Source organism: Jaculus jaculus, chromosome 12 (genome assembly GCF_020740685.1).
Source record: "Jaculus jaculus isolate mJacJac1 chromosome 12, mJacJac1.mat.Y.cur, whole genome shotgun sequence".
NCBI classification, from domain to species: Eukaryota; Metazoa; Chordata; class Mammalia; order Rodentia; family Dipodidae; genus Jaculus; species Jaculus jaculus.
Window position 1 is genome coordinate 63,892,491 of NC_059113.1, and position 9,811 is coordinate 63,902,301.

The window sequence follows — 9,811 nt, forward strand, 5'->3', positions numbered from 1 at the left end:
GTAAATCCCTGATTTTATCCTCAGAATGTTTGTCATTAGTATATAGGAAGGCTACTGGTTTCTGTGTCTTTTTTGTATCTTGCTATGTTGCTTAAAGTGTTTATCAGCTCTAACAGTCTACTGGTAGAGTCTTTAGGATCCTTTATATATGGAATAATATCATCTACACATAATGATAATTTGACCTCTTTCCAATTTGTATTCCTTTTGTGTGTGTCTTATTGTTATAGCTAAGACTTAAAGTACTAAGTTAAATTAAAGTGGAGACAGTGGATATCCTTGCCTTATTCCTGATTTCATTGGAAAAGCTTGCTTCACCTTTTTCCCCCTTTAGTAGTATGTTGGTTGTAGGTTTGTCATAAATACCTTTTATTATGTTAAGATATGTTCCTGTAACTGGGATTGCACCAGGGAAGGGTCTCACTTGGTCACAAGCTGACTTGGATACCTCAACAGACCAGAAATCTAAACCTCTTTGTTGATAGAGGATCTGGTCATTATAATAACTACTCTTGCATACATACTCGGGGCTGTTTTTGATTGAATGTGTACAGTGTTTAGTTAAATTTTAGAATCTACCAGTATTTTATTCCACTCAGCCTGCTTGAATACTCCTATAGCAGGGAAACTCAACCCCTAAGAACATCTTTGTAGATACTCTGAGAGTCTTAAGAGCCACACCTAATACCTTAAGGTCCTACCCTGAAAATATATTACATCAAATCAATTGATACAGCTAAGAATACACAGCTAGATAGAAAATCCAAGCATTAACTTAATCCAAGATGCAAATATATATACATTATAACACAAGAAACACTAAAAAGCAAGACGATATAAATCCACCTAAAAGTATTAATGCATCAGAAATGTACTCCAGTGAGAAAGAGTTAGAGGAAATACCTGGGAAAGAGTTCAAAAGAATAATTATAAATATGTTCAAAGAGGTCAAAGAACACATGAAAACAATCAAAGAAGAAATCAAAGAGGAAATCAAAGAGGAAATCAAAGGAATCAAAGAAGAGGCAGGACACCAATTTAATGAAATAAAGAAGGCAATACAAGACATAAATAGGGAAATAGAAATAATAAAGAAAAACCAGTCAGAATTACTAGCAATGAAGAACACAGTTAATGAAATAAAAAACTCTGTAGAAAATCTCACCAGTAGGATGGATGAGGGAGAGGACAGAATATCTAAGCTAGAAGATCAGGTGGCAGACCTAATGCAGTCCAACAAAGAGAAAGACAAACTTATAGAAAAGTATGAGTGGGAATTTCAAGATATTCGGGACACTATAAAAGATCCAATATAAGAATTCAGGGCATAGTAGAAGGAGAAGAACTCCACTCCAGAGGCATAGTAGGCATCCTCAACAAAATCATAGAGGAAAATTTTCCCCAAATTGGGAAAGAGGTGCCAATACAGATACAGGAAGCCTTTAGAACCCCAGCCAGACAAAACCCAGAAAGAAACTCTCCTCGCCACATTATACTCAAACTTCCAAACACACAAACCAAAGAAAAAATATTGAAAGCAGTTAGAGAAAAAAATCAAGTTACCTACAAAAGCAAGCCCATCAGGATTACAGCAGATTATTCAACACAAACTTTTAAAGCCAGAAGGGCTTGGAGTGATATATTCCAAGTTCTGAAAGATAACAACTGTCAACCAAGGTTACTTTATCCTGCAAAGTTATCCATCCAAATAGATGGAGAAATAAAGACATTCCATGACAAAAGCAGGTTAAAGGAGTATCTGAAGACAAAACCAGCTCTACAGAAAATACTTGATAGAATCCTGCATGCTGAACAAAAGGAAAAGCACACATATAAGGAACCTAGAAAAAACCAGCTATACTCAAATACCAGTTAACAGAAGAGAGCACAGGTAGAACAAGTAACACACACACACACACACAAATGGCAAACATAAATACACACCTTTCAATAATATCTCTTCATATCAACGGTCTCAATGCCCCAACGAAAAGACATAGATTTGCAGACTGGGTTAAAAAGCAGGATCCTACAATTTGTTGTCTCCAAGAAACTCACCTTTCTACAAAGGATAGACATTATCTTAGGGTGAAAGGTTGGAAGACGGTGTTTCAAGCAAATGGGCCTAGAAAACAAGCAGGGGTTGCTATCCTAATATCAGACAGGGTAGACTTTAGTCCGACGTTAGTCAAAAAAGATAAGGAAGGTCACTTTATATTGATTAAGGGCACACTCCAACAGGAGGACATTACAATCCTAAACATATATGCACCTAACATGGGGGCTCCCAAATTCGTCAAACAAACACTATTAGAACTAAGGTCACAGATAACACCAAACACAGTGGTGGTGGGTGACTTTAACACCCCACTCTCATCAATTGACAGGTCATCCAGGGAAAGAATAAACAGAGAGGCATCTGGACTAAATGAGGTCATAGAAGGAATGGACCTAACAGATATATACAGGACATTTCATCCAAAGGCTGCAGAATATACATTCTTTTCAGCAGCACATGGAACATTCTCTAAAATAGACCATATATTAGGACACAAAGCAAATCTTAACAAATTCAGGAAAATTGAAATAATTCCTTGCATTCTATCTGACCACAATGGAATTAAACTACAAATCAGTAGCAAGAAAGGCTATAGAGCATACACAAAATCATGGAAACTAAACAATACACTACTAAATGATGAGTGGGTCAATGAAGAAATCAAAAAGGAAATCAAAAAATTTATAGAGTCAAATGATAATGAGAACACAACATACCAAAATCTCTGGGACACAATGAAGGCAGTTCTAAGAGGTAAATTTATAGCCTTAAGTGCCTATATTAAGAAATTAGAAAGGTCGCAAGTAAACGACCTAATGCTTCGCCTTAAAGCCTTGGAAAAAGAAGAACAAGGAAAACCAAAAAGTAGTAGATGGGAAGAAATAATAAAGATTAGGGCAGAAATTAATGAAATAGAAACAAAAAGAACAATCCAAAGAATTAATGAAACAAAGAGTTGGTTCTTTGAAAGGATAAACAAGATTGATAAACCCTTAGAAAATCTGACCAAAAGAAAGAGAGAAGAGACACAAATTAATAAAATCAGAGATGAACAAGGTAACATCACAACAGATTCCAGAGAAATTCAAAAAATTATAGGGACATACTATAAAAGCATATACTCCACAAAGTATGAAAATCTGAAAGAAATGGATGATTTCCTTGATCTATATGACCTACCTAAATTAAATCAAAATGAGATTAATCACTTAAATAGACCTATAACAAACATGGAGATCCGAGCAGTTATCAATAATCTCCCAACTAAAAAAAGCCCAGGCCCGGATGGATTCACTGCTGAATTTTACCAGACTTTTAAGGAAGAGCTAACACCATTGCTTCTTAAGCTTTTCCAGGAAATAGAAAAAGAAGGAATCCTACCAAACTCCTTCTATGAGGCCAGCATCACCCTGATACCAAAACCAGGCAAAGATAGAACAAAAAAGAAAATTACAGACCAATCTCCCTCATGAATATAGATGCAAAAATTCTCAACAAAATATTGGCAAACAGAATACAAGAGTATATCAAAAAGATCATTCACCCGGACCAAGTAGGCTTTATCCCAGAGATGCAGGGATGGTTCAACATACGCAAATCTATAAATGTAATACATTACATAAATGGGTTGAAGGACAAAAATCACATGATCATCTCATTAGATGCAGAGAAAGCATTTGACAAAATCCAACATCCCTTCATGATAAAAGTCCTACAGAGACTGGGAATAGAAGGAACATATCTCAATATAATAAAGGCTATTTATGACAAGCCTACAGCCAACATATTACTAAATGGGGAAAAACTGGAAGCTTTTCCACTAGAATCAGGAACAAGACAAGGGTGTCCACTGTCCCCACTTCTATTTAATATAGTTTTGGAAGTCTTAGCCATAGCAATAAGGCAAGAGACACACATAAAAGGGATACAAATTGGAAAGGAAGAAATCAAGTTATCATTATTTGCAGATGACATGATTCTATACATAAAGGACCCTAAAGACTCTACTAGCAAGCTGTTAGAGCTGATCAAAACCTACAGCAATGTAGCAGGATACAAAATAAATACACAGAAATCAGTAGCCTTCGTATATGCTAACAACAAACACACAGAGGATGAAATCAGAGAATCACTCCCATTCACAATTGCATCAAAACAAATAAAATACCTTGGAATAAACCTAACCAAGGAAGTAAAGAATCTATACAATGAGAACTTTAAAACACTCAAGCGAGAAATTGCAGAAGACACTAGAAAGTGGAGAAACATCCCTTGTTCCTGGCTTGGAAGAATCAATATCGTGAAAATGGCAATCTTACCTAAAGCAATCTACACATTTAATGCAATCCCTATCAAAATTCCAAAGGCTTTCTTCATGGAAATAGAAAAAACAATCCAAAACTTCATTTGGAATCACAAAAAACCTCGAATATCTAAAATAATACTGAGCAACAAAAAAGAGGCTGGTGGTATCACCATACCTGATTTTACCCTATACTACAGAGCCATAGTAACAAAAACAGCATGGTACTGGCACAAAAAACAGACATGTAGATCAGTGGAACAGAATAGAGGACCCAGATGTAAGCCCAAGTAGCTATAGCCACCTGATATTCGATAAAAATGCCAAAAATACTCATTGGAGAAGAGACAGCCTCTTCAGCAAATGGTGTTTTGAAAACTGGATATATATCTGCAGAAGGATGAAAATAGATTCTTCTCTCTCGCCATGCACAAGAATTAAGTCCAAATGGATTAAAGACCTTAACATCAGACCGGAAACTTTGAAACTGCTAGAGGAAAAAGTAGGGGAAACCCTTCAACATATTGGTCTTGGCAAAGACTTTCTGAATACAACCCCAATTGCTCAGGCAATAAAACCACAGATTAACCACTGGGACCTAATGAAATTACAAAGATTTTGCACCGCAAAGGACACAGTGAAAAAAGCAAAGAGGCAACCTACAGAATGGGAAAAAATCTTCGCCAGCTCTATATCTGATAGAGGATTAATATCTAGGATATACAAAGAACTCAAAAAGTTAACCAATAAGGAATCAAACAAGCCAATCAAAAAATGGGCTAAGGAGCTAAATAGAGAGTTCTCAAAGGAAGATATACGAATGGCATATAAGCACCTAAAAAAATGTTCTACGTCACTAGTCATCAGGGAAATGCAGATTAAAACTACATTGAGATTCCATCTCACTCCTGTCAGATTGGCCACCATCATGAAAACAAATGATCATAAATGTTGGCGGGGATGTGGAAAAAAAGGAACCCTTCTGCACTGCTGGTGGGAATGCAATCTGGTCCAGCCATTGTGGAAAACAGTGTGGAGGTTCCTAAAGCAGCTAGAGATTGATCTACCATATGACCCAGCTATAGCACTCCTAGGCATATATCCAAAGGACTCATCTCATTTCCTTAGAAGTACAAGCTCAACCATGTTTATTGCTGCTCAATTTATAATAGCTGGGAAATGGAACCAGCCTAGATGTCCCTCAACAGATGAGTGGATAATGAAGATGTGGTACATTTATACAATGGAGTTCTACTCAGCGGTAAAGAAAAATGAAGTTATGAAATTTGCAGAAAAATGGATGGACCTGGAAAGGATTATACTAAGTGAGGTAACCCAGGCCCAGAAAGCCAAGCGCCACATGTTCTCTCTCATATGGGGATCCTAGCTACAGATGACTGGGCTTTTGTGTGAGAATGAAAATACTTAGTAGCAGAGGCCAGTAAGTTGAAAAGGAGACTTAAAGGGTGGAGAAAGGAAGGGAGGAGGATACTTAATAGGTTGATATTGTATATATGTAATTACAATGATTGTAATGGGGAGGTAATATGATTGAGAATGGAATTTCAAACGGGAAAGTGTGGGGGTGGGAAGGGAGGGAATTACCATGGGATATATTTTATAATCATGGAAAATGTTAATAAAAATTAAAAAAAAAAAAAAAAAAGATATGTTCCTTCTATCCCCAGTTTTCATAGGACTTTTACCTAGAAGTGATGTTGGATTTTATCAAATGTCTTTTCTACATCTAATAAGATGATAATATAATTTTTGTCCTTCAGTTCATTTACATAGTATATTACATTTATCAATTTGTATATATTGAACCATCGGTGCATTTCTGGGATAAAGCCTACTTGGTTGAGGTGAATGATATTTTTGATATATTCTTGTGTTCTGTTTGCCAATGTTTTGTTGATAATTTTTGCATCCTTGCTCATGAGGGAGATCGGTCTGTAATTGTCTTATTTTTTTCTGCCTCTGTCTGGTTTTGGTATCAGGGTGATGCTGGCTTTGTAAAGGAGTTTGGTAGTCCTTTTTTTTTTCTGTTTTATGGAAAAGTTTGAGAAGCATTGGTGTTAGTTCTTCCATGTAGGTCTGGTAAAATTCACCAGTGAATCCATCTAGGCCTGGACTTTAAAAAAATTATTTTTATTTATTTATTTGAGAGAGGGAAAGAGGGACAGGAAGAGAAAGAAAGGGGGGGGGGGAGAGGATGAATGTGCCAGGGCTTCCAGCCACTGCAAACGAACTCCAGATACATGTGCCACCTTGTGCATTTGTCTTACATGGGTACTGGGGAATTGAGCTGAGGTCAATCATAAAGATGAGGGCATAATAAAGATTAGGGCATAAATTGATGAAATAGAAACCAAAAAAATAATCCAAACAATCAATGAAACAAAGAGTTGGTTCTTTGAAGGATAAACAAGATTGATAAACCCTTAGCAAATCTGACCAGAAGAAAGACAGAAGAGACAAAAATTAAAAGATGAAAAAGGTACCATTACAACAGATACCAAAGAAATATAGAAAATTATAAGGACATACCTTAAGAATATATACGCCTCTAAGTTTGAAAATCTGAAATAAATGATTTGTTGATTCATATGACTTACTAAAACTAAATCAAGATGAGATTAACCACTTAAATAGACCTATAGCAATACAGAGATCTGAGCAATTATGGAAAATCTCCCAACTAAAAAAGTCCAGGACTGGAGTGATGGCTTAGCAGTTGCCAGCAAAGCCAAAGGACTTAGCACTGGAAAAGTTCATCTTTATCACATCCACCAGTCTCAGGGATTTGTTATTGAACAGAAAATGGCTGAAAGATTCTTATTGCTGGTCTTATTTTTATCCAGAGAAGCTTCTCTATGAAGATGGTAGTAGACATTGAGGAGACTAAAATATCCTCAAAGCAAAATACATGAGGCTGTTGAAAGCTCAATACTAAGCTAGAAATGCCATGCCCTCCAAGACTCAGGGAATATTGCAAAAAAAGGAATGGAAACAATGTAAGCTTCATAGGGCAGAAAGGAGTGCATTGAGTGTACTGTCCTATAGATATGAACTGACTGATGCATTTATGACCTCACAGTGGTTGTCAAGCACTGCACATGAACTCCAGATACATGTGCCATTTTGTACATCTGGGTATATGTGGGTAATGAGGAATTGAACCTGTGTCATTAGACTTTGCAGGCAAATGTCTTAACCACTGATCCATCTCTTCATCCCCCATAAACATTTAAAAATTGTTTATGAGAGAAAGAGAGAGAGAGAGAGAGAGAGAGAGAGAGAGAGAGAGGGAGAGAGAGAGAGGCAAAGAGTGTGAATATGGGAGTACCAGACCCTTCTGTCAGTGCATACAAACTCCAGATGCATGTGCCACTTTGCACATCTGGCTTTATGTGAGTACCAGGGAATTAAATCTAGGCAACCAGGCTGTGTATGCAAGCACACTTAACCACTGAGTCATCTCCCCAGACCCCAATCAGCATTTTTGACATGGAGGATCAAGGTGGATAAAAGGAAAGACAATAAAACCATGAAAGGACTACTTGAAAGAGGAGGGTGCTCAGTGGAATGTGAATGATGGAGGAGGAACTAAAGGGTAATGAGGCATGACTATGATTAACTTGTAATATGGTCATGTATTAAAGTTCTCAATAAAGTTCTTTTAAGAACTAAAATTTCCCCCAACTGAAAAATCCTATAAAGTTCACTATCTGAAAGCTCAGATGGTCTGTGATCCTCTCTTGTGAGTCAGCCCTAGCAGCTCATGCTTTTTCTGAATAAAAGCTTTCATCTTTACCTCAGAGTGGATTGTGTGGTCTTGGTCACTCCCAAACCTTATATCTGGTGCCCCAACTCAGATAGGAGGCTTCCAGTTGCCCTCTCAGGTGGTCAGACCTCCTTTCCCTTGACCAGACATCTGAGCTGCCACTGACCCTCTGAAGACTTTGGACCATTTCTTCCTGATACCAGCTTTCACACCCAGCACAATTTGGCTGGCTCTTCTTCCCTTCATCTCCTCCCCCCTTCTCAGTAAGTGTCACTCTCAGGTAGGCCTGCTCTTGGGTTTAATCCCTCCTCATGGAAGCTGTGCTGGCATTTCAGGCTATACCCCCTTGCCTGCTTTTGGCCTCCAATGCCAGGTCTTGAGAAAGATGCACGCTTGATACCTTGGGTCGTCCTCCTCTGGTTTACTCTTTCTTAAGGGGCACCTTATGTTCAGTTTCACCTTCTTGGGACACTCTCCCCCTCCTCTTCTCCCTCCATCTGCTGGGGTCTCATATTTCCCTTTCAGCTGCTTACACCATCAGGAGCACAGTTGCCTGCCTTGCCCACTAACAGGCAAAAAAGCCAACAGTTGAGACCAGTACAGCCTCTGCCCACATGGTAGGTTCAGGCTCCATTCATCCTAACAGGCCAGAGAGTCATATTGGTGTTATGTGTAAACCCAGCCTAAGCCCTGGTTCCTTTCTTTCATCCTTGTTTTTCTCTTTCCCTGTCTCCTTAAGAACTTAAAGCCTCTATAACTCTTGGGTGACATCTTATCCTTCCTTCAATTCTGCCTGGCCACAATATAGGCTGGACAATGGGTCCAAATGGCATGAACATAGTACTTTTGATCTCCAAATTCTCAATGATTTAGAAAACTTCTGCCAATGTACAGGCAGATGGCCAAAATACCCTGTATTCAAGCATTTTTCACTCTGTATGTATGTCCTTCTCTGTGCTCTATCTGCTCTTCTCACCAGGTCCTTCTAGCCAAGGTCTTAGGAATGCACTCTAATTCAACCCTTCTCCCATATTCATCCTCATCCTCTGCTTTTGATCTGGATGCCATAGATGACCTGGCCCCAAAAGCTCCTCTGGCTCCTCCAGCTCCCTCAGCTGCTGCTGACCACCTGCCTGGTAACAAGGCTTGATTTTGATCTCTGGAGTTATAAATAGAATAGAAATTAAAAATGGGAATGGTTGTCTGAAGTCTGTATGAAAAGTGGACTTAAATTGAGTGTGTGTGTATATGTGTGTGTATGTGGCTCAGAGGCCTAGGGCTGCAGAATTTCTGTTCTGTTACATTTCATTGTGGAGAATGTTCTCCACCAAGCCCACTGTACTAGATGACATGGCCAACTTTTACTGTTGAGTGTCCCCCAGAAGGAACACTGAAAGTAATTAAGATAATAGGAAAGAAAAAAAAATGCAAGAATCTCCTGCTCTTAAAGAGTTGTAAAATGGCAGGATCAGAAAGCTGCCTTGTAGCCCTGAGGGAAGTCCAAGAGTCTTCCTGAAAATTAGGAAGAAAAAAAATGGCTCTTTTTAAGCTTCCCTGCCTTGCAGAGCTGGGGGCTGCAGGCACAGGAAATCTCAGGATCTTGGCCCCAGCATGATGATGGATGAATGCCAAGTCTCTGTTAACAGATGGGGACTTCTTATAA